This window comes from Canis lupus, chromosome 21 (genome assembly GCF_048164855.1).
Source record: "Canis lupus baileyi chromosome 21, mCanLup2.hap1, whole genome shotgun sequence".
NCBI lineage: Eukaryota > Metazoa > Chordata > Mammalia > Carnivora > Canidae > Canis > Canis lupus.
In genome coordinates, this window is record NC_132858.1 from 41,104,275 (window position 1) to 41,128,285 (window position 24,011).

At 40.4% G+C, this 24,011-nt stretch overlaps 1 protein-coding gene and 1 long non-coding RNA gene across 5 annotated transcripts in view; one reads left to right on the forward strand and one right to left on the reverse strand.

The window, feature by feature from the left end:
• Positions 1 to 13,643: 13,643 nt before the first annotated feature.
• Positions 13,644 to 15,846, reverse strand: LOC140613065 (uncharacterized). Its single transcript, XR_012014176.1, has 2 exons — positions 15,629 to 15,846; positions 13,644 to 15,344 (listed from the first exon to the last, which is right to left on the reverse strand). It is a non-coding gene; the product is annotated as an uncharacterized lncRNA (long non-coding RNA).
• KMT2E (lysine methyltransferase 2E (inactive)) overlaps positions 15,843 to 24,011 on the forward strand; it is a 92,784-nt gene continuing 84,615 nt past the window's right edge. For 3 of the 4 annotated variants that reach the window (XM_072791494.1, XM_072791492.1, XM_072791493.1), the window contains exon 1: positions 15,844 to 16,219. The gene's annotated coding sequence lies outside the window, so the exon portion shown is untranslated. Of the gene's footprint in view, positions 16,220 to 24,011 lie in introns of all 4 variants that reach the window. The other variant, XM_072791495.1, reaches the window with a different exon arrangement.

Genomic DNA, 24,011 nt, shown 5'->3' on the forward strand with positions numbered 1-24,011 from the left:
AATAACTGATTTTACCAAACATCTATATGGACAACTTAACCAAGAGTCTAAAGAGTTGAATCTTTAAAAACTGCCCACTTTGATGTAGGCGTCCAATTAAACTACTCTCAGAATTTATCCTTGAACATAATTTTCCTATTTAGCAGACAGAAAAAAGGCAGAAATATACAGAAACAATTTTATGTCCCAGCTATTAATGTCTTATTATCACTTAGATTTTTATGGCATAAAACTCATTCTACTACTTAGTGTTTTTAGTTTCTGAGAAAGCTATTTGGACCTAAAACTATGAATTAGGAAGTAATCTACTACCTAAATGCAATTTAAGAGGTCAGTTTATTTTGTAGCTTAATACAAGGAAAGTTTTGAGTCTTGGTTTTCCTCTCAATTTAACTATGCTAACTCCTGGTCATCTTTACAGAGGCCGAGCACTTCTAGAATACCAAACTTTAATGTCACTGATAAATAAAACTCATTCTTGCCTCCAGAGGCAAGGATAACACATTTTAAAAATTTTATTTATTTATTTATTTAACAATTAAAAAAAAAAAGTTTAAGTAAACACTACCCAATGTGAGGCTTGAATTTATCAACCTCAAGGTCAAGGGCCACAGTTCCACTGACTGAACCAGCCAGGCACTCCCAAGTATCATGTTAATACTCTGATACACATGTATTTACAAGAGTATACCTGTTACATTAATTACAGAAACTGTATAGTTGATGATTAAGAGGAAAATCTGTAAAGTACAGGAGTTAAAAAAATGGGAGGGGGCAATAAAAATAGGAAGCAAAAATTAGCTACCTACTCTGTTAATGATCACCCAGGAGAGATCAAGGCACAGGATATAAAAAGTATTGGAAATAAAAATAAGTTAGGGGCACCTGAGTGGCTCAGTCGATTTAAGTTTCTGCCTTCAGCTCAGGTCATGATCCCAGGGTCCTGGGATTGAGCCCTACATCCCTGCTCAGTGAAAAGTCTACCCATCCCTCTTTCTCTCCCTCCTCCTGCTGTCTCACTCTCTTCAAAATAAATTAAATACAATCTTTAAAAATAAGTAAAAATGATTTGGGGCACCTAGGTGGCTCAGTTGGTTAAGTGTGTGACTTCAGCCCCGAGATCAAGCCTGGTGTTAGGCTCCACACAGAGCAGGGAGTTGGCTTGTCCCTCTGCCCCGCCCCCCCCATACACTCTCCTCAATTTCTTCATTTGTTAAGAGGGCTATTTCAAAAATCCATCTCTTCTATCACTGAACCCACCTGCTGGGGCGCCTGGGTGTCAGACTCTTAATTTTGGCTCAGGTCATGATCTCAGGGCCCTGAGATAGAGCCCTGGAGTCAGGCTCCTAACTGAGCATGGAGCCTGCTTAAGATTCTTGCTCTCCTGCCCTTGCCCTCCCTCCCCCACCCCTTGCTCTCAAAACAAAAACTACAACTGCTGTGGTATACTATAAAAGCAAAGATAATCCAAGTTCAGCTGACATACATTGGGTATAAATGGTATTTATTTTTAGCTGGTTCTGATCTTATATATCAATGTTTAAAAAATAGGAATAGGTTATCTAATACAGCTGGGCACACAATATAAATACACAAATCAGTTGATATACGAGCACCTAAGTCAAACTGTTTTTCAAAATGTTTAACTGTTAGAGCCAAGAACCTTCAGAAAAAAAAGGTATTAGCTAGAAGAATATTTAGCTCACCCAGGAAACTATATTTGGTGACATATTACATGATGAAACAAGGGCTTAGGTATATCGCTATTTTGAAAAAAAGTTAGAATCACACTGAAACTTGTTTTAGTTTCACACAGGTGTTGTGTTTGGGACAGATTTCTTTTGTAAAGTAGAAAAACTATCCTGTTAAGTAAGGTTAATTAAACCATGCGTGAAGATGGACATTTCTAAACTTTAATAAAAGCATTAAATCAAACATTTACTACAGCTCATGGTTGGGTCAAAAAGTGTAATATGGAGGCAGTGCGTGGGTGGCTTAGTCTGTTGAGCACCTCGGTCTTGGTTTCAGCTGGGTTCCTGAGATGTGTCCAGGTCCCAGTGTCGGGCTCTGTGCTTAGTGGGGAGGTGCTTGCCTCTCTCCCTGCCCCTCCCCCAGCCCCAACGTGTGCATTCTAAAACCTAAAAAAAAAAAAAAAAAGTTCTTTCTCCCTCTGCCCCATCTCCCTCCTTAGGAAAAAAAAAAAAAAAAAGTGTAATATGGCAATTTGCCTAGGCAGGAAATATTCTAAAAATAACATCATGTGCAGAATTAACAGGTTATGCATTTACGCAGTTATAGAAAAACGCTAACAATGACACAGGGTTTTTTCCTCTTAAATGCCGTAACTTAACCAGATATTACAAGTTTCTGCTTTCTAAAGGAGATAGTTCCCAGACCTATATATGGACAAATTCTTCTGAAATAATACACTGGAAAGTGGTGAGAACATGAAAGTCACCTGGAATTTATCAAAACTGTTTATGACTATTTTGAAGTCACAGTCACAACTTTCTTACACCGGTAGTTTTATACGGTCAGATAACGTCCTGTAATACAAGGGTAGCATTTATATATTATAACAATTATTGTTAGGATTTCTGCTGATTGCCAAATGTTTGTATGTTGTCCTAAAGCCATAAAAAAATACAACAGGCATGGACATAATTTAGGATGTACAAACATGAACAAAAACACCTGAAATTTGAAGCCTCTTAATAAATTCTTTTGGGTCTAGAATTTTAATAAGGAAAGCAGATGTCAAGATTTATTTCCTGATGCAGGAGCAAAATTACCAGTTCTGGCTTTTGTTACACAAGTAGACTTGGGTTGTCTGTGTTCCGTGGATTCTCAGCATAAAATTTAAAATGCCAGAAGTCTCTTAAATCTGTGTTGATTAATTAGTAGCTATCAATTATCATCTAATGCTGTCAGGCACTAAGCTACACATTTGCAGATAATTAAACAATTTACAGATGAGGAAGCAAGTCAATCAAGGACATGTAGGCTGTAGAGGCGCCTGGCTGGCTCAGTCGGTAGAGCATGTGACTTGATCTTTGAGTTGTAAGTTTTAGGCCCATGTTGGCTGTGGAGACTACTTAAAAATAAAATTAAAAAAAAATTTTTTTTATTTGAAAGAGCGAGACTGAGAGCACGCATGAGCAGGGAGCCTGATGTGGGGCTCAATCCCAGGACCCTGGGATCACAACCGAAGCTGGAGGCAGAGGCTTAACAAATTTAGCCACCCAGGTGTCCCTTAAAAATAAAATCTAAACAACAAAAACCACATAGGTTCTAACAGGTGAGCATAAACAGGAAAGGAAAAGTCATCAGACTTGCTCATACTTGCTCTGATTCCCTCTCTATGTCCAACTAGAAAGAAAGAAATCAAATCAAATCTAAGAAATCAACTACTTTTTCTAACCCTAATCACACTTTAGAGTCAGATTAAGGAAGATTAAGAATGAGATTAGAAACCTAGTGTAGGACAGACTTTGACTAGTGATCTAGTTTTCAATTTGGAATTAGTTAGCAGTATCTGAATTCCAGGCCTACTCTGAGACTTTATGCCAGCCATTACCCTCTTTGAGAGGACTTCCTCAAAAGAGAAATGGGGGAAAAAAATTATAAGGCTTGATTGAGCTTCACTGGCAAATGACTCTAAATAAAAAAAAAAAAAATCTGGTCACAATCCACCCTCTTTTCCAATCTTATCTATGTGCTGCATGCAAGCCTAGTCAAACTGGTTTCTTATGTTGCGCTTCAATGACCCTGTCACTATTGAAATCCACAAACATTTTACCAAAACTTGATTTTCTCTGTGAGACACATTACCTGTGAGCAGGGGTTCTGCCTGAATGCTTACAGTACATATCCACCTGGCTTGACTCTAAATTAGAATAAGTTTAAGGGGGATCCCTGGGTGGCGCAGTGGTTTAGCGCCTGCCTTTGGCCCAGGGCGCGATCCTGGAGACCCGGGATCGAATCCCACGTCAGGCTCCCGGTGCATGGAGCCTGCTTCTCCCTCTGCCTGTGTCTCTGCCTCTCTCTCTCTCTCTCTCTCTGTGACTATCATAAATAAATAAAAATTAAAAAAAAAAAAAAAGGATTAAGTTTAAGGGCCTAGTCCTAGCTTGCACAAGGACAAGTACAAACATTTCAGCAAATAGAGGAACACGACAGAAACCAGATTCGAGAAGAAAACTGGCAAAATAAGTGTCCAAAAAGTAGGGAGAAAAAAACACCTCAAAGTTTTTAACATGATGGTATAAAGAATAAATCGGAGCATGTTGCATTCAGTTACATAGTTCACTGACTTGCTATTATTCCCATAAACATAAGGCATGGCAAAATTTTCAGGCACTTCTCATCAAAGCTATCTGCTTTTTGTGCAACAAAACCGGGTGCCTATTATATGCCAGAACTTTGCACTTTAGCTACAAAGATAAGTGAGATCCTGCCTACCAACATCTCGTAGGTGAACAGAAGAGAGAAATATATGGGGTGCCTGGGTGGCTCAGTTAAGTGCCCGACTCTGAGATGAGAGTCCCGGGTTCAAGCTGTGCATTGGGCTCCACACTGGGCATGGAGCCTACTTTAAAAAAAAAAAAAAAAAGGAACATAAAAGGTACAGAAAAAAAAGGGAATCTCTCATTTTTCTGGAGATAAAAATAACTGTTGACAACAAATCAAAAATTGCTCCTGGAGGTTTACTTCTCATTTAATCCCTAATACCAGTAAGATAAAATAGTTACTCTTTTACCTACTCTACAGATTATGAAACTAAAGAGAACCAATCACCTAAAGTTTCACTCTAAGTGGAAGAGCAAATATTAACATCTTTTTGAGGGGGATGCCTGGGTGGCTCAGCGGTTGGGTGCTTGCATTCGGCTCAGGGCTTAATCCCAGAATCCGGAATCGAGTCCCACATCGGGCTTCCTGCAAGGTGCCTGCTTCTCCCTCTGCCTCTCTCTCCGTCTGTCTCATGAATAAATAAATCTCTCAAAAAAAACAAAAACAAAAACAAAAAACAAAAACAAACAAAAAAAACATAACTTTTTGAGAAAGACCGAGAGAGCAGGGGGAAGGGCAGAGGGAGAAGAAGATTCCCTGCCGAGTGGGGAGCCAGAGTGAGGCTGGATACCAGGACCCTCAAATCACCACCCGAGCTGAAGTCAGATGCTTGACTGAGCCACTCTGGTGCCCCTGGAAGAGCAAATATTGAAACGGGTAATTTAAGAGATTTTTAATCATTTTAGACAGAGTGAGAGACAGCATGAGGAGGGGCAGAGGGAGAAGCAGAGCAGAGCCACTCAGATGCTCTGAAATTAGGGTCATTTTAATTTTAGTGGTGTTCATGATCTTCAACCTCTGGCAAATTATTTGGAAGGTTTTAAGCAAAAAGATTTGTTTTGGAAAGCTGTTGGATATATGAATTAAGCTAGAAGAGAATAATTGACACCCCCCCCCCCAAAAAAGAAATTCAAGGAAAAGTTGAGAGAGAAAAAAATCAGTTTTGAATCGGTTTAGTTTTAATTCAGGAGTCCTCAGTAAACAAAGATGTGGAAATTAACACAACTGGTAAAAAGGTGGCTGGGGACACAGCACTGGGAAACACCAACAGTTAAGAGGAAGAAATCAACTAATGAAAACAGGAAAGACAGAAGTAGCAACTAGCAAAGGGTATTTAGCATATAAACCAAAGAGTTTCAACAAGGTGTGCGTACATATATACATACATATATATACGTACACACATATGTATTTTTAAAATTATATTTATTTGAGGAAGGGGGGGCAGAGGGAGGGAGCACAGAAGAGGGACAAGCAGATTCTGCAATGAATGCACAGCAGACATGGGGCTCCATCCTAGGACCCTGAGATCACAACTTAGGACAAAATCAAGAGACGCTTGAAGAACTGAGCCACCCAGGTGCCTCTCAATAAGGTATACATTTTAAACAATTTAACACTACATGATTAGAAGACCACCTGCATCTGGAACACATAATACAGAACTTTCACAAAATGTAGACAACTGCATATAGTTTTTCCATATTCTCTAAGAATATGAATCCTGACTTCTGAAGTTATTAGAATAGCTCCTCTCTCGGTCATTTAATTCTTAAAGGATTTTTCAAACATCCATTTGACGTAGCCTCTTATCCTTTTAACTCCCATTTGCCCTTTAACTTGCAATAAAGTCAGAATATGGGAATACAGAGTAGCCAGATTGTTGTCCTGCAAAAGATGTGGTCAGACAAGTTGTTTTTAAGACAGAGGAGAGGTGGCTACACTACATACTATTGTTATCATATGAACTTGAGAATAAGGATTATTTTTGCTGGTTTTGACTACAGAAGAAGAAAAAAATGCCATTTCTTGCATATCTAATTTTTGGAGCACTTGCTGGCTCAGTCGGGAAGCATGTGACTCTTGATCTTGGGGTTTTAAATTTGAGCCTTGCATTGGGTGTAGAAATTACTTAATAAAACTTAGAAAAAATAGTTATCTTCAGGAAGGAGTAGCCTTCCTTCATGAAAAATTTCAATCTTAGGGGTAAGACTAAACTGGAGAAATAGGTTCCCTCTTTATCTCAAAAACACTGAAGTGACAATAGGAACCAGGCACTGGGCATAATGTGTATGTGATGGAAAGGTGCAAATTGCTCAGAATGAGTTCAGTTTTACATGTAAAAAGAAGAGGTTTATAAATTCCTACAAAGTTAGTTAACGTTTGGCTTACTTTACTCCTTAGGAATCAAGTCACTGGTGGTTGAAGCAACCTGGTTTGAAAGAGTTAACTAAGCAGTGTACATTTTTCAGAGTTATCAGAACGGATTTATGCTGTTTTATTGTCTAAAGGAGGAGGAAACCTAAAGTAGGTGATGAATAACTGAAAACCTCAGGTTTAAAAACAAACTAAAATCGTAACCTAAAACAACTTGGCTTAAAAAAATTTCCACTCATGAGGTGCCTGGGCAGTGTTAAGCCTTTGCCTTTAGCTCGGCCCTGATCCCAGAATCCTGGGATCAAGCCCCTCCATCCCAATCCTTGCTCAGCGGGGAGTCTGCCTCTACCTCTGCCCCTTGTGCCCCATCTCTCTCTCTCTCTCTCTCTCTCTCAAAAAACAAAAAAAAAACCAAAACAACAACAAAAAAAAACTTTAAAATAAATTCCACTCTAATTAGAGAGCCATTTAGATTTTCTAAAAGGGTACTTTAAAATGCTATAATTTCTGTGAATTACAAAATAACCTAACACTGTATCCTTAGGATAGTTTTGGACAAAATATTCTTACTATGACTAATAAGACTCTGGCAACTAAATATACTGGCATATAATTTGTATTTACTTAATTTATTTGTTTCTAATTTTATTTTTTAAAAACGAGTGTAGTTGACTTCTTAGTTTCAGTATATAACAGGAATTTGACAAGTTTACTATACATTATAGTAGCTTACTCCTACTATCTGTTACCATACAAACGATCACAATTATCACTGTTTCTTATGCTGTGCATTCTTTTCCTGTGACTTTATGCCATATAATTTAGCCATCTAAAGATGACAAATAGAATGTGTTCCTTCTCATATCTAAATATGAATATGTCCACTTTCTTCGTCTCCTATTAGGACTGAATACACTCAGCTTTGACACTCATCTTTGAAAACTTAATAAATTTAAAACAATTATTTTTCTAAAGTCAGTTCTTTTTTTCACTCCAGATCCAGGCAACCAGCATGGATGTTTAAGTCTTATATACCACCTCCTTATTTTACTCCTATTCTTTTTTTAAAAAATATTTTACTTATTTATGATAGTCACAGAGAGAGAGAGAGAGAGAGAGAGAGAGAGGCAGAGACATAGGTAGAGGGAGAAGCAGGCTCCATGCACCGGGAGCCCGATGTGGGATTCGATCCCGGGTCTCCAGGATCACCCAGGATCGCGCCCTGGGCCAAAGGCAGGCACCAAACCGCTGCGCCACCCAGGGATCCCTACTCCTACTCTCATTCAGGCTCTTCCTCCATTTACATTATTAAAGGCTTTTAAGTATCAGTCCCTTCCCCTAAGGTTAAAGGTAGGTAAGATTTAAAACAAGTCCTAATACATCTCACTGTCCTGTGTCTCAGCTTAAAACTAAGTGTTCATTCAGACAGTGTTAACTAGGACAAGGAATATAAACTTTGGTGAGGTCAGAGAGAATGGTGTCAAAGTTACTGCTCTGGGAACCTCAGGTGAGATAAGCACCTAACCGAGATAAAGCATATACAATAGTATCAAATAGATTTCTGGGCGCTCAGCATTCCTTTTTGGAGGCGAGGGGATTCACTAGCAATTAAAGATTTTGAGTGCTTAAAGACTTCCCAACAACTCCACTCCACTCTCACTAAACTAGGATCAAAATCCTTAATTCCATTTGTTATATCCTCACTTATTAACCAATAATCTTTCTGTGATGTTAACGGTTAGCATCAAACCGATCTTTACAAAAAAATATGGTATTAAAACTTGAGCTAAATTTAAAAAGGTAAAATAAAGGTTGGGGGGGAGCTCCGGCGGCTTAGTGGTTTAGTGCCGCCTTTAGCCCGGGGCGTTGATCCTGGAGACCCAGGATCAAGTCTCACCTCAGGTTCCCTGCATTGAGCCTGCTTCTCCCTCTGCCTATGTGTCTCTGCCTTCTCCTGTCTCTCATGAATAAATAAAATCTTAAAAAAAAAAAAAAAAACTAGAGGTTGGGAGAAACTAACAAGTAAACATTTATATATAAATGCTTCAAAAGTTCTAATTACCAAGTAGTTTATATTGCCGAACTAACTGAAAACCTAAGGGCTGGGAATTATGTCTTTTTTTTTCTTTTTTCTTTTTAAGATTTATTTATTTATTCATGAGAGACAGAGAAGCAGGCTCCATATCCGATGCGGGACTCAGTCCCCGGACTCCGGGATCATGACTTGAGCCAAAGGCAGATGATCAACCGCTGAGCCACCCAGGCGTCCCATGTCTTGTGTGTCTTAAATATGGTAGAAATGCCAATTACTTTATTCAAATTAGAGCTGGAGTTCCAAACTGTCTCAAGAACAAAGCAATCAGAGCCAGAAAACCAGATTACAATTTTATATTTGAGACACAAATATCAATACATTTTGGGAGGGGCACTTTTAAAAATACCTTTGAGAATAAGGAATATTAAAGTGACATAATCTCTCAGAGTAAGTTTCTATATAATTTAACTCAATTTTTTTCAGTTGCATGAAATATCATTTACTGTAGGTTGATAACCAATTTATCAGGACCAGTACTATTTAAGAGATAGTTGTTCAGTGAAGGTACATACTGTCCCTCAAAAAGACAAGGCTGTTTTGTGGTCTGGTTATAACAGGAACAAACAAAAACCCCCAAATCCAATTTTTATAAGAAATACAAGATAAGGGATGCCTGGGTGGCTCTGTGGCTGAGCATCTGCCTTTGGCTCAGGTACTGATCCTGGGGTCCTGGGAGAGATTCCTGTATCAGGCTCCCTGCATGGAGCCTGCTTCTCCCTCAGCCTATGTCTCAGCCTTTCTCTCTCATGAATAAATAAAATCTTAAAAAAAAAAAGAAAAAAAAAAAAAAGAAATACAAGATAAATTCTACATTCTTCAATGCCTGTGGCAAACAGAAACAATGAAGGGAAAACGGCGTAAGATATTTTTCTTTAAGAAAGCAAACACAAGGGATCCCTGGGTGGCGCAGCGGTTTAGCGCCTTTGACCCAGGATCGAATCCCACATCGGGCTCCCGGTGCATGGAGCCTACTTCTCCCTCTGCCTGTGTCTCTGCCTCTCTCTCTCTCTCTCTCTGTGATGACTATCACAAATAAATAAAAATTAAAAAAAGAAAAAAAAAAGAAAAAAAAAAAGAAAGCCAACACAAGGGCAGCCCTGGTGGCCCCCCAGCGGTTTAGTGCCGCTTTCTGCCTGGGGGTGTGATCCTGGAGACCAGGGATAGAGTCCCACATCAGGCTCCCTACACGGAGCCTGCTTCTCCCTGTCTGTGTCTCTGCCTCTCTCTCTCTCTCTCTGTGTCTGTCGTAAATAAATAATCTCTAAAAAAAAAAAAAAAAAAAAAAAAAGGATAGCAAACACAATCACAAGCTCTCCATAGAATAAGCAGAGTTGGGAAACTAGGTACACTCAGAAATTTTATTCTGTAAATTACCACTCATTCTAAGCAAAGAAAGGACATCCAACAGGTTTCTCAGTATTTTCTTCACTGGCTCCATTCTTACATTTGATACTAAAGTTTACAGTTCACACTGAATATTAAAGAGCCCATTTTCTGCATCTACTGTTAAATCATTCCAGAGAACAGAACAGTGGGCTCTGCAGGCTTTTGCTAGCTTCCTATTTGCCTCATTCAGATGGAAGGAGAATACTATTAGTTTCTCTATTTTCCAAATAAAACTCCATACTTAAAAGAGGTTTCAAACATCAACAATTAGGGCAGCCCCGGTGGCTCAGCGGTTTAGCGCTGCCTTCAGCCCAGGGCCTGATCCTGGGGACCTGGGATCGAGTCCCACGTCGGGCTCCTTGCATGGAGCCTGCTTCTCCCTCTGCCTCTGTCTCTCTCTCACTCTCTGTGTCTTTCATGAATAAATAAATAAAATCTTAAAAAAACAAACATGAACAATTATCAGGGAGAGTATAGCTTTTTTTTTTTTTCTTTAAAAAACTGAGAGACCTCAGGTGAAGGCAGACACTTAACTGAAACACCCAGGTGCCTTCGATCTTTTTTTAAAGATGTATTTTATTTGAGAAAGAGTATGCAAGCTCTCACACAAGGGGAGGGGCAGAGGAAGAGGAAGAATCTCAAGTAGACTCCCCATTGAGTGTGGACCCTGATGAGGACAGGGCTCCATCCTACTACCCCGAGATCATAACCCAAGCTGAACCCAAGAGCTGGAATCCATCAACAACACTCTACTGACCGAGCCACCCAGGCACCCCAAGGCCTGATCTTTCTGAATAGCAGAAAGCAGTTAAATTTAAAAATGTTTTTTGAACACTCAAGAATAAACCTCTCTTTCTTAAGAAAACCAATCAAATTGACTCAAGGTATCCACAACCTTGGCAAGTTTGAGTACTATTTGCAAAAACGAATTTCAAATTTAGTGTTAACAACGGAATTAACACCTTGCCAAGCAAGAAAAAGATAACACTAAATTCACTTTTCAGGAATAACTAATCAGGTGGTGTCTCTTTAACCATAACATTTTAAGGTATATTAAGTTCAATTTTCAACATCTTTTTGTTCTACACTTAGATCATTAAAGTGGGGGTGAGGCAGAAGAAAAACCATATAAAAATAAAATCCAGTGAAAGTCCCATGTAGGTTCAAGTATTTTCTTTAGAACTTGAGCTATGAAAGATAATCACTATTCAAAAATACCCTAAAAAGCTTTTCACAGTAAGACAAAAAGACAAAAAAAAAAAAAATCACCAATGTTTGTTTTAAAGCTCAAATCTGACTCTTCGAATTCTTATTGAGGAACTTCATTTTACATGCAATTTTAATAAGCCCTATTACAGGAGTGCCAACTTCATGATATATAAAACATACGTAGCTACCAGAGGCTGGCACACGGACACTTATAAAGGACAGTTAAAAAAAAAAAAAGATAAAAACCAAACTGAAGGGCACAGCAAATTGGGTCCTCTAGTACGAGCAAGCAATAGTAAATATACCTTGAGAAGCCCCAAACTCATCAAGGAATTAGGAACCCAAATAATCGCTGGTGTTTATACAGGTTTGCAGGTAAATGTTCTTTAGATTTGAGAAGTATGGATTTTGAAAAATGAGGCCAGTGTTTTCCTTCCTACCTTTCTGGAGGCAGAAATATCCCCATCCCCTCTCTTATAAATCAAAGGGGAAGAAACCTTGCCTGTGAGCCTCCCTAATCCTTCATTTCCTCTTCAAACCCTGGTGGTCAAAAGTGTGAAAGCTAGGTTTTACCAGTTTGCACTGCACAGTTTATTAGTAGAGTTTTATCCACCTCAAAGAAACCAAAAAACTTCGTACACCTGGATGCTAACCAAGGGTCAGGCACTGGGCTGTCATTAACATAAAGAATGGCTCATATGACTTGGGAGTAAGGATTTGAAGAGTTTCAGGAGGCAAAGTCTCAAGTTATCCAGGAGTAGAAGTACTTCAGGTGGTGTGGACAAAGATGCACAAGTATGAAACAGCACTCAGTATGCATTCTATTAGGGGAATGCACCTAAATGCACCTAAAGCCAGTTGTAAAACTTCCAACTGTACAAGAGATGATGATTTGAACAAAAAAAGAAAAAGAAAAAGAAAAAGGCTCGGGTATGGTTTATTCAAATAATGAAACATGAGAAGCAGAAGAAACCTGAAGGAATGGGTGAACAAAATTCTTTGGAATCTAGTACCAAGCTCAGAATTTTATGGCAGTACGGGAAGCCTGTGGGCCCCCCTGTGTACCTTAACACTGGATGTGTTAAGGATGAAAATTTAGAGTTTATTGGGCAGTAAGAAGTACAAATGAAATTGCCCAGAGAGAACATACAACACAAGAAGATAGTAAAGAAATAATTGCAAGTAGCATTTAAAATACAACAGGAGCGTGGCCAAAGAAAAACTAGAGTTCAAGATTTGGGAATTAGGCATAATGAGGGCATGCTGATGAAAAAGACAAAAAATAAGGCTATTAGCTTGAAAAATGGCTTCTCTTTCTTATTAAGGCAAAGTGAAGCTAAGGTAACTGAAAATTACCTTAAAACTCTGACTTTAGGGACTCCCTGGTCGCTCAGTGGTTGAGCATCTGCCTTCAGCTCAGGGAGTGATTCCAAAGTCCAGGACTGAGTCCCATATCTGGCTCCCTGTGAGAAGCCTGCTTCTCCCTTTTCCTATGTCTCTGCCTCTCTCCGTGTGTCTCTCTCATGAATAAAAAATAAAATCTTAAAAAAAAAGTTGCTATGAGAGTACAGGAGACACAACTTCTACATCCTTGGAGTTATTCAAGAGTTCTTATAGACAAAATGCCCAGTTTATATTCACATTGGACAAACACAAACTTTGAACTCTAAAATCTATTTCACATTTACAGTTTAATTACAGCCTTTTCAGTTCATTCATATTACTGCACTAAAAAAGACACAAAAACTAGCAGGGGTTTAAATATAAACAAGTGAATTAAAAAATTGTGTTTTCAAACTCTCAAGTCTACAACTGACACTAAAGGAAATAACATAACCCTGACCCAAGTTCAACCCATCTTTTAGATCCAGCAAACATTTCCTCCTAGTACAAGATGTGTTCTGTCAAAAAGCAAACCAGGTTTCGGTGCAAATGTCTTTGTTGTGTGTAACTCCCTGCTCTCAACACCACCCAAGGGGAGAAGCCTATTAAATTTTCATCAGAATGGCTACTATGCTTGTTTGGTCAACTGGGAATAACCAAAAACAAAACCAGTACTTTCTTAATAAATCTACGGATATAGTCTACTTAAAAACTTCTGAACTAAAGACCTGCAACTAGCAATATTTCAAAAATTAAAACTCCAGTTCATACCTCTACATAAGTGATTTAAAGAGGTAGGCTTCGTAACGGTGCAGGAATCTTAAGGAATAACATTTACCGAGCGTGAGCATTTCGTCTTTTATTTTTAAAAACCATAGTTAAGAGGGCGACAGAGAAACATAAATATTGAAAACATCCTTAGAACTTCAAACAGATTACAACACTAACAGCTTTTATTCTGTTATTACTAACCACGCCTAAATAAAAAAGAAAAGCATATCCACTAAGATTACACATTTCTTGTAGAATATACAGATGGGAGGATATGAGAAGTACAGACGGAAGAACAGAAAGCCTGAAAAGGAAAAGGGTCCTCAAAATTCCGAAGGCATATTCCTTGGTTTCTTCTAACTCTCAGGAAATTTTAAATGTTCCTGGGTGTTATTTACACCTTTTACACTTGCTTCCAAATTTAGTTAAGTATTTGTCTACTGGTACCCGAGCAACTTTACGTTTTCCCGGAAAATAACTGATACTTCTTGACGTTGTGGCCCAGCTAGCCTCGCTCTTTCGCTCAGGCCAGCGGCCCTCAGGGGCTCACAGTTGATGGCGACTCCCACATTAGGAACCTGCCACCTTACGTAAGTACTTCGCAAGGAGAAAGGTAGATAAGAAAATAGGGCACCGGACCTTCTCCTCCACCAACAGCTGTCACACCCCGTCAGGAGCCTCCCTCCAGGGGCTTTCCCCCGGGAGCCGCAGCTGCGAGCTGTATGGGGGAGGGGAAGCGCTCGCCAACAGTCATCTCTTCCTCTTCAGGCCGCCAACGCCGACCGCACCACAGTCTCCTCCGCCCAAGCCCTTTCCCCTCCCCCGCCCCAGCCTGGGTCGGAGCCAAACCCCACAGGAATGCAGCCCGGTCACATGCGCTGCGGCGGCGGTGGACGTGCCTCTCCCCCCGCGCCCCAAGGAGACCCAGCGCCATCTTGCCCTGACGCAGTTACAAAAGTCATGGGGAGGAATTGTCTCTCCTCGTCCGCGCCAGCGCCCCAAAGTTTCGCAGAGGCCGAGCCGGGGCCCTCACCTCGCGCAGGGACAGGAGGAAATACTCAGGGAAGAGCCTTGAGATTCTCTTCGCCACTGCTTGGGTTCCATATCGGCCGCGGCAGCAACGATCGCCATCGTCACTTCTCCCTCACTGCCTTTGCAACAGCCTCCCCCGACGGCTCTGGCCCCACCCGCTGCTGCAGCATGAGGTCATCGCCAGCCAATCACGACGCGCCCGTCGGAACACCTCAGGCACCGATTGGCTGCGAGGACCGCCTCTGCCTCTCCCCACTCCGCTTACCAAGCGCCCCGGGTCCCTGCGGAGCGAGAAGACGGAAACCGCCATTTCGGGTGAAAAGACCCCGAAAACAAGAACCGGAATCACCGTGTCATTTTAGTGGGGGGAAACCCTTGTTTTATTCTTTGGCCTTCCCCCTTCCTTCTTCGAGATCACCTTCTCTCTGTCCCTCCCTCGTTTAATCCCCGCCACATAAAGGAACTCCCGCTCCCCACCCCGCACATGTCCCGCCGGCGGGGAAGTCCTTCCCCGGGGCCAAAAGAAGTAGGAGGCGGCGACGGCAACTGCACCGACGGCAACGGCAGCTTTTTACCCCGATACACGGTGGCAGGAAAGCGGCGCTGACGGTGGCTGTACTTTTCCTGCTGCTTCTCCCCCCGACCTCTTCCGTTTCTCGCTCCTCCATCGAGACGGCGCTGGACGCTCCAGCTCCGCTTTTATCCGGTGCCCGGAGTCTGCGCACTGGAGCCTCCTCAGCCCCTAGTGGGCGTCGAGTGACACCCAACCGAGTTCACCCAGCGCCGGAGGCCAGACTGGGGAGGGGGAGGGGGGCTGAGGCTGAGGTGGCTTGGGGAGTGGGAGAGGGTGCATCGCTTTAGGAGGGGGATGGCGGGGGGGGGGGGCTCGTTCCCGGGGCCCCCAGTCCTTCCTTATCCTTCCGCCCAGGGGTGGCGTGCCCGAGCTCGCCGATACCTAGACTGGAGGGCCGCTCAGGGAAAGGGGGTCAAGAACCAACCCCACCAAACACCGCAACTTCCCCAAACCTTCGGTGACTTGTCGAATGCATCTGTTGTGAAAAAGACGGAGCTTCTGCCCGCTCTCCGCCTCCAGTTGGCCATCTTCGAGCCTCTGTGGAAGAGGCCACGGCGGGCGGCAGCCCACAAGCAAAATGGCGGCGGGCAGCTTCGTCCCCTCCCCCTCTGCCCCTGCGGAGCGGGGCGGGCGGGCCCCGTGCACTTGCCGCCGCCGCGGCCGCCGCCGCCGCCGCCGCCGCGGCCGCCGCCGCCGTCGCCGCCATTTTCCCAGAGCGAGAGGCAGTGACACTGAGCGGGCGCAGGGGGCCGAGTCGGAGACCGTGCCTGAGTTCGGGAGCGGCGACAGAGAGGGTACAGACACTCTGAGCAGCCTTGCCGTCGCCTCTGCGCTCCTGCTGACTGTCTGGGGGCCCCCTCCCCGACTCCTGGGTTGCTGGTGAAGAGGCTGCGCGCTGCTGTTTGGGGAGGGGGTGTGTGGAGCCGGGTCCTGTGTCCGCAGTGGCTGCTGTCGGGGGGTCGTCTGCTCGCGGAGGTGTGGAGAGACTACTTGAGGGTCGAGCAGATAACGGGGTTCGGGTGTCTGGTGTGTGAACATCACAGGTCAGTGCCTGTCGCCTCCTTGGGGGAGTTCTTGGGGTTTGCGGGGTGGAGGGACGCGTGGTCCAGAGGGGAGGGGGCTTTCCCATTTTTATCCTTTTTTGGGGGGGGCGGGGGTGGGGGAGTCGACGTTGACTCTCAGGTGTCTGGGTTGGGGCAAGACGTCGCTTGTTTGGATCGCATTTGTCCTTTCCTCTCCCCTGTCCCTAGAAAGGGAGCATTATGGCGGGTTTTGGGGTTGGGGAAAGGGGAAACTGGCAGTTAAACCCCCTTGAGAGTGGGAGTTAGGGAGGGGGCGCACTCCTCATTGGCAGCGGGTTAGGGCCGCCTGGGTGAGGAGGGAGGCTTGTGACTGTTAGCGGGGTTTGTGTCGGAGCGGTCCCAGGAGCTGCCAGCCCTCCCTTTCCTCGACCGCATCTCGTTCAGGTGCTGGGAAGCCGTGCAGGCCCCATTTTCTTCTTCTTCCCTTAATGGACCGGCAGTCTTCGGTGTAACATTCTGGTAAATACGAAGGGGGTTAAAAGGACGCCCTGGGTCTCTATCTCCCTTTGTGGGAGAACGAGACAGCTCCTCATCCTCCCCGGGAGAGGGTAAACCCGCCCCTGAGGTGGTCACCCCAGTACCCAGCCTTCTCAGTCTCCTCCCCCACTCCTCTGGCATTATCGCCGTCCTTTACCGTACCGGAGGCTTAGAATCCACAATATGGCACATTTCAGAAAAGCTTATTTTGACCAAGGGATTGGCACAAACACTGTGGCAGCAGATACAGGAGAGAAACAAACGGTTCACTGTGCTAAACGGGGGAGGGGGGGAGAGAGAAAAAACAATCCGGAGTGCTCTCTTCCACTGGCCTCAGTTCCGTGCAGATCCGTTCTGGCTAGAGTCTGTCTTAAGAATGATACAATTTAAAGTCAAAGAGAAATCGCTAGAGTTCGCTTTGGAGTAAACCCCGGGATTTTTTTTTTTTTTTCCTCCTATTTCCCCTCCTTTAGAGATGTGAATAACGTAAGGTGTTGGAGTTCTGGAGACCTTGGAGAGAATTAAGTGAGGTGCATTCAACTCTAGGCTGGAGACATCAATACCTGATTGGGAAATAGCCCCATTTTTCCCCTTTATTTTCCTAGATGGGAAGTAAAAAGTGAAATTTCCCTCTTTTGTCCTTTACAGATTCTAAAAATGGCGGCCCCAGGCTGATGTTGTGGTAATCTAATCAGCTCGGGTCCTCCACACCCCATGCAGTGCGTTTGTCTGCAGCATATTACAGGCTTATTATGTTTACATGAAAAGACTGTGCTGTTTTTCTTCCCCAAATAGTTTACAAAAATGTGTTGATTTTACTGCAAATTACAATGCTTGTGTTGATTAATTTTGTTGATTTTTTTTTTCCCCTGAGAGGCAAAGAAAATGACACTACTTTCAAAAATAAAAAATAAAAATAAAAACACTCAGGTAGTCTTAGAAATTTCAGTGGTGAGGGTAGGTGCTCTTAAACATAAAAGAAAATATTAAGGGTAAGAAATAGTTTTTACTTGGTTTAGTCCCAGGTGCTTTTTATTCACTGTGCTAAAGTAAGTTAAAAAGGTTTAGTAAGTATATAAGTGTAACATTTTGTGTGACTAGATGTTTTAGTTTAGAGTGAAATGTTTCCCGTCTACCTCTTGACCAATTTTGTGAGTTCTGGTTTTTGTACTCTTTCAGATTAATTTTTAGGGAGCTGTACAAACAAGCCTAAACCTGTTACTTCACTGGGTGTGGAGATGCTTGTTCTTTTCACTATTATATTTTGCATCCATTTTTCTCATGTATTTGAGCATTCCTTAAGAATTTTCTAAGTTTGTATATTTCATGAAGTGCAGCTCCACACTTTGCTGCCTTTTAAAAATTGTTTTATACCATGCTGTCATAATTATGTAAGTAGAAAAGTAAGGCTTTAGTTCTTGAGCACCCCCCACCCCATGCCCATTTACCTATTTTGGGATGTGGAACTTAGCTGTTTTAATAACTTTAAACACCATACCATAGTACACGGTCTTGAAGCTATTTTATGCTAATCTCAGAATCTAATAGATTGAGGCAGAAAATTAAATGGTGTCATTTAACAATATTTTTGAAAAGTGGGAATGATTAGAATTCATCTCTCTGGTGGGAGGTTGATCTTTTTGGCCTGAACTGAGCAGTGGGCCATTAATGACGTTTAATGATCATTCTGATGTGGAATAACTGAAAGATGAGTGCCTTTCAATCCAGGAGTTGTTTAAAAAGGTTCAAGAGTATACACCCTTTCATGATTCTTTTATTCCACTGAAAAATCTGCTCTAATATTTACAATGGAATAAGAGAATCAAGAAGATCATATATGAGCTAGTTAAGTTTCTGTTACACAAAATAATTGGAGGAATAACTAGAGAGTTTCATCATGGAAGACTGAGCATACAACCTTAGAATCTTTGAAATATTTTATTATAAAATGAAATGTTCGTGGGTAGTAGGTGTTTGTGTAGGGATTTCTGGTCAATACTCATTTGTAGTATGCTCTGAGTGATCATATAAGTCTAGATCCATAACTGCTGTATAAAGATTGTGTGTTTTATAGACTATGTGGTTAAGATCTGTGGTTCGGAAGGTTGGTACTTAGTTAACTGAGTATCTAATGTAGGAAATCAGTATGTTCTTAGGAAAATTTGGTTTATGCAGCCATGGGAGGGAACACTGTCTACACCCATTGTTTTTTTCCTTGATAGTGACCTTGGGCAGGTCTAGACACACAAAGCATTTGAATTTATTTGGCTTCAAATAAGCAAAACCAAGTTAGAAATTATAAGAAAAGCCGCCTTCATACTAGTAGTTTTCTTCATATTGGTCTGCTTCCTTGCTTTGTTGGATTTTGTTTGCTTGTTTTAAGTATATTGTATTTTATTTTAAATGGTTACTTATAAATAACAACTACTGCCAGTGTTTGGTTTTTGTTAATTTATACTCCATTGACTATCTGTGTTTAGAATTGTAGAGGAAAATTTATTAAAAACTTAGGCATGATTTTTTATTCTCTGAGTTTTGAAGCAGTAGGTCTCTTGGGGGGAAACTAGTCAAGTCAAATGGCCTTTGTTCTTAGGGTAGCTGAGTTTTGAGAGATTAGGTGTTTATCTGTTTAAGTGGATTTGTAGGAAATCATAATGTAATTGGAGAGCAGATTTTATTTTTAGAGACTATATTTTGATCATACTTCCCTTTTGTTGTCAGTGTACGTTATAGGGTCCCTTTGATCTCAATTTAAGTTTAGAACCTTTGCAGAGCTCCTCCATTTCCCTTCAACTCTTTAGATCTCTAAAAACTCTTTCACAATTTTGGCTTGTCTGTCTTACAGCCTTGAGTCAGAGAATTTTTACCATGTATACCACAGTAAGCTCTAGGACTTCTTGGATATAAAATGAGGAAGTGAGGAAAACCGTTTAAAAAGTCGGGACATACCTTAGTGGTCTTAGTGAAAGTCTAACTTCTTAAATTGGTTTCTTATGTCTAAGAATAATGTACCCATTTTCATGCATCAAACCCTTACACCTATGGTTTTATTTTTATTTTTATTTTTTATTTTTTTAAAGATTTTATTTTTTTATTCATGAGAGACACAGAGAGAGAGAGAGAGAGAGAGGCAGAGACACAGAGGGAGAAGCAGGCTCCATGCAGGGAGCCTGACGTGGGACTCGATCCTGGGACTCCAGGATCATGCCCTGGGCCGAAGGCAGCGCCAAACCGCTGAGCCACCCAGGGATCCCCTATGGTTTTATTTTTAAAAGTGTGTTACGTAAATCCCAACAGTTATGCTTTTCTGGAAGTTAATACTGGGGCTTACATGTGTGCTATCATTGAATGTTTAAAGTGGAGAAAACCAAAAGGACTTAGAAGAGCTATCAAAACCAGCTAAAGAAATATTAGTATGGAATTTTTGTTAAAGATACTGTGTTTATTTTTTTAAGAAATATTTTCATAGTGTGTAATTAGCTTTCATCTCCAAAAGATTTATTCACAGAAGAGAGTAGGAGCTCAATTATTTGAATTTAAAGCTTTCATTTAAGCAAACATATCTCAAATATTCAGGGTGATTAGGGACTGTTCCTTGTCATACGTTAGAATAAATGTTTAATACTTGTATTCAGGGAGAAATTTTTTTAAAAAAGATTTTGTTTATTTATTCATGAGAATACACAGAGGAGAGAGAGAGAGAGAGAGAGAGGCAGAGACACAGGCAGAAGAAGAAGCAGGCTCCACTCCATGCAGGGAGCCTGACATGGGACTCATCCAGGGTCTCCAGGATCAGGCCCTGGGCTGAAGGCGGCGCTAAACCGCTGAGCCACCCGGGCTGCCCTAAGGAAGAATTTTTAATGTGGACTATGGAATTATTTTTACTTTATGGTAAAATTACTCTTTTGTGTTGCCTGGCAAAATAGCAAGGATACTATTTCAGATGTTGCTGTATAAATGTTAGCTCTTAGGCTGAGTTTAAAATTGGAGTGGCATACTGTCTTTTTTACTGTCTTTTTTGTAATCTACAGATGTTGGGAAGAGCCTTATTTTTTTTATTTTTATTTTTTTTATTTTTAAAGATTTTATTTATTTATTCATGATAGTCACACAAAGAGAGAGAGAGGCAGAGACACAGGCAGAGGGAGAAGCAGGCTCCATGCAGGGAGCCCGACGTGGGATTCGATCCCGGGTCTCCAGGATCACGCCCTGGGCCAAAGGCAGGCGCCAAACCGCTGCGCCACCCAGGGATCCCTCTTATTTTTTTTTTTTTAACATTAGAAGGATAATATGTATTACTTAAAAACTTAATGTGGAAGAGCAATATTTTTTAGCGCACCAAATTTGAAGTAAGAGTAATTAACTAAAAATCTTGCTATTGCAATTAAACAGTATTTTATAGAGAGGTAGGAATTAACCAAAGGAATTTTTTTGTTATTGTAAGCACTCATGCTAAGTGCTGCATTAAAAATCAAATGGTGGTGACTAAGGGTAAGTTAATTAGGTGTTATTTGTATCTTTAAGAATATGGGATGTTTTGATTAACCATTAGCAACTAGTGTTTTTTACGTAAGTCAGAGTCAAGAAAATAGTTGGGTCTTATATTTCACTTGATAAATATTTTCACTTAATATGAAATCAGTTCCTTTTTCTTCATAGCTCATACATCAAATTTTATTTTTAGATAGTTTTAGGAAAGCCATTTTTGTATTGTTAGATGAACTTTCCAGCTTTATTGGAAAATCTGATTTGATTATTTACAAGGACTATTTAAGCTGTTTGGGATCTTGGACTTTTCAGTGCAACAGGTCAATCAGAATTCTTTTTTGATGTGTTGAATTAAGATGCCATCAAAACATACTACGGCTTTTGATGCATAAATAACCTATAATATAGTAATTCATTGAAAAATCAACTACTTGGCCATTATTTGTAGTTAAAATATTTATTTTTGCATTTTTGCATTTAAAGTCTTAAATGTGAAATCTGGGTTTAAGACCGGACCTAAGGAACAAAATTTGTGCAGCTTTATTTTAGTTGTACATTTGGAAGAGAGAGATAATTTTCTAGCAACTCTTAGATGTTTGCTTAATTTAGAGTTAATCCAAAGGAATAAACATCTTGGTCTTCAAGCTTATAATTGAGAAAGAACATTGAGTAATCACATCTATGTTATAGCTAACGTGGTTGCAGCGTCTAAGGTCTGAGCCTGTGGCATAAAGTTAAGTAATGGAACAGTAGGATTGAGATAGTTTTGGTTTGTGGTGTTCATAAGATAATTTTAAAGTTCAAGTTCACAGAATTATGTTGTCTAACATTCTATCTGAGACCAGAAAAAATTTTAATGTTTAAATCTATTTTGACTTTCGTTTTCAAAAAGATATTTAAAACATAATTTTTACTTAAAGACTTGAACTGAATTTACTATAATTTATTTTAATTTACTATAATTTATTTCAGTTAAGTAAGTTTAAAGATTAAATATATTTTCCCATTTTTCTCACTGGTTTAAGAATAAGGTAAAGTCTAGTGTCCATTGTTTTTAGCAGAGAGTAAGGAATGTGGTGAAAAGAATTAAGTATTAGGATATTATCAGGGAAACAGTTTTGTTTTTTCAAAAGTTTACATATCAGAAGACTATATGAGAGAGATTACTCTCCTAATATTTTTTCTTATTTGACAGACTAATAATGAAATATAATAGTTTCTATTTTCCATTTTTACAGAGAGATTTCTTAAATTCCTCTTTTTTTTGTTTTTGTTTTTGTATGTTGTTTTAAAGAAAGACAAGTTTCAGGAATCTGAAATCCCATTTTCTCTTCAATAATGTGGCAAGAGATGGGAAGATCCTTGATGTGACTGACTCAAAGGTTGAGACTCTGCTTCATTAGCTATAAATTGATGGGGTTCTGAGCTTAATCTGGTACATAGTAGCTCTTCTTGAGAAAAATAAGATTGCTCCTTTTCAAGTATTTGCTTTTCTGCTGCTTCTCTTTAAATGAAGCTGCATAATTGGCTGAATTGACACAGCTTTATTACATCTTACCATTAAGCTCCCAGGAAAACCATATTTTTCAAGCACAGGCAAAAGATTAATTTAAGTAGCTACTGTTTCCCTTGCACTGTTTATTTCTACTTCTCAAAAGCCTGCTGTTTCAGGGTTTGTTTGGATGCAAGGTACAGAAATCAGCTCCAACTAGCTTAAGTAAAATATTTGTTATAAGACTGTAGGGAAATCTTGGAGAACTTTTTTGAAGAAAGTACAGTTAGACCTCACAGGAATTGGCAAGGTGTCAGTAAGCCACTGTTCTCCATCTTGATCCCTTTAATTAGCTGTGACTGGTTAAGGAGATGGTGGTAGAGTGGGTATTTATGGTGTGGGGGTGGTTTGCTTGGATAGAGAGCAAAGGAAGGATACTTAATTCATCGTAAAACAATTGCCTTTTTTTCAGGGATGTTCAGATGTACTTGAGAGGGCCTCTGAAACTAAATAATTAGTATCAAACTGATGATTCCACTTTTTAATTTTAAAAATACAAATATTATATGTAAACATGCATATATGTTGAGGAATAACTGCCAAATAACTAAGGTTTTTTTGTTTTAATTTTTTATTTTAAAATAGTTTCATTTACAGAAGTTACATGAACAGTGTAACACTTCCATTAAACCCTTTAATCAGATCCCCTGATTTTTTACATTGTCACATTTGCTTTATTATTTTCTCTGTACATGTAAAAAGTTAACTATTTGAGAATACATTGCATATAGGATGCCGTCTTCTATTAAGTATGCATTTCCTGAGATCAAGTGTCTTAACTAAACAGTGGTTAAATTCAGGAAATTTAGCAGTGAGGTAATACTTTTTATCTAGTCTATTGTCCATATTCCATTTTCATCAGCTGTCCCAATTATGCCCCTTATTAGCACTTTCTTTCTGGTGCAATCGCCAAATTCAGGATCAGAGATTGCATTTAGTGCTCAGATCTCTTTGTCTTTCATGGCATTGGCATGCTAGCATTAAACAGTGCCCCTCTGTTGGGTTTATCTAAGGTTTCTTCATGATTAGATTCAGATTTTGCCTTTTTTTCTGGAATACTAATTAAGCAATATGTGTTTTGTTTTGTTTTTAATCATCTGGAGGCACTTAATGTTTGTTTGCCTTTTACCAGTATGTTCATTTTGATTACTTGGTTAAGATGTGGAGTAGCTTCTCCATTGTATAGTTACTGTTTCTCTTTTTGCCATTAAGTAATTTGTGGGAAGGTATTTTTGA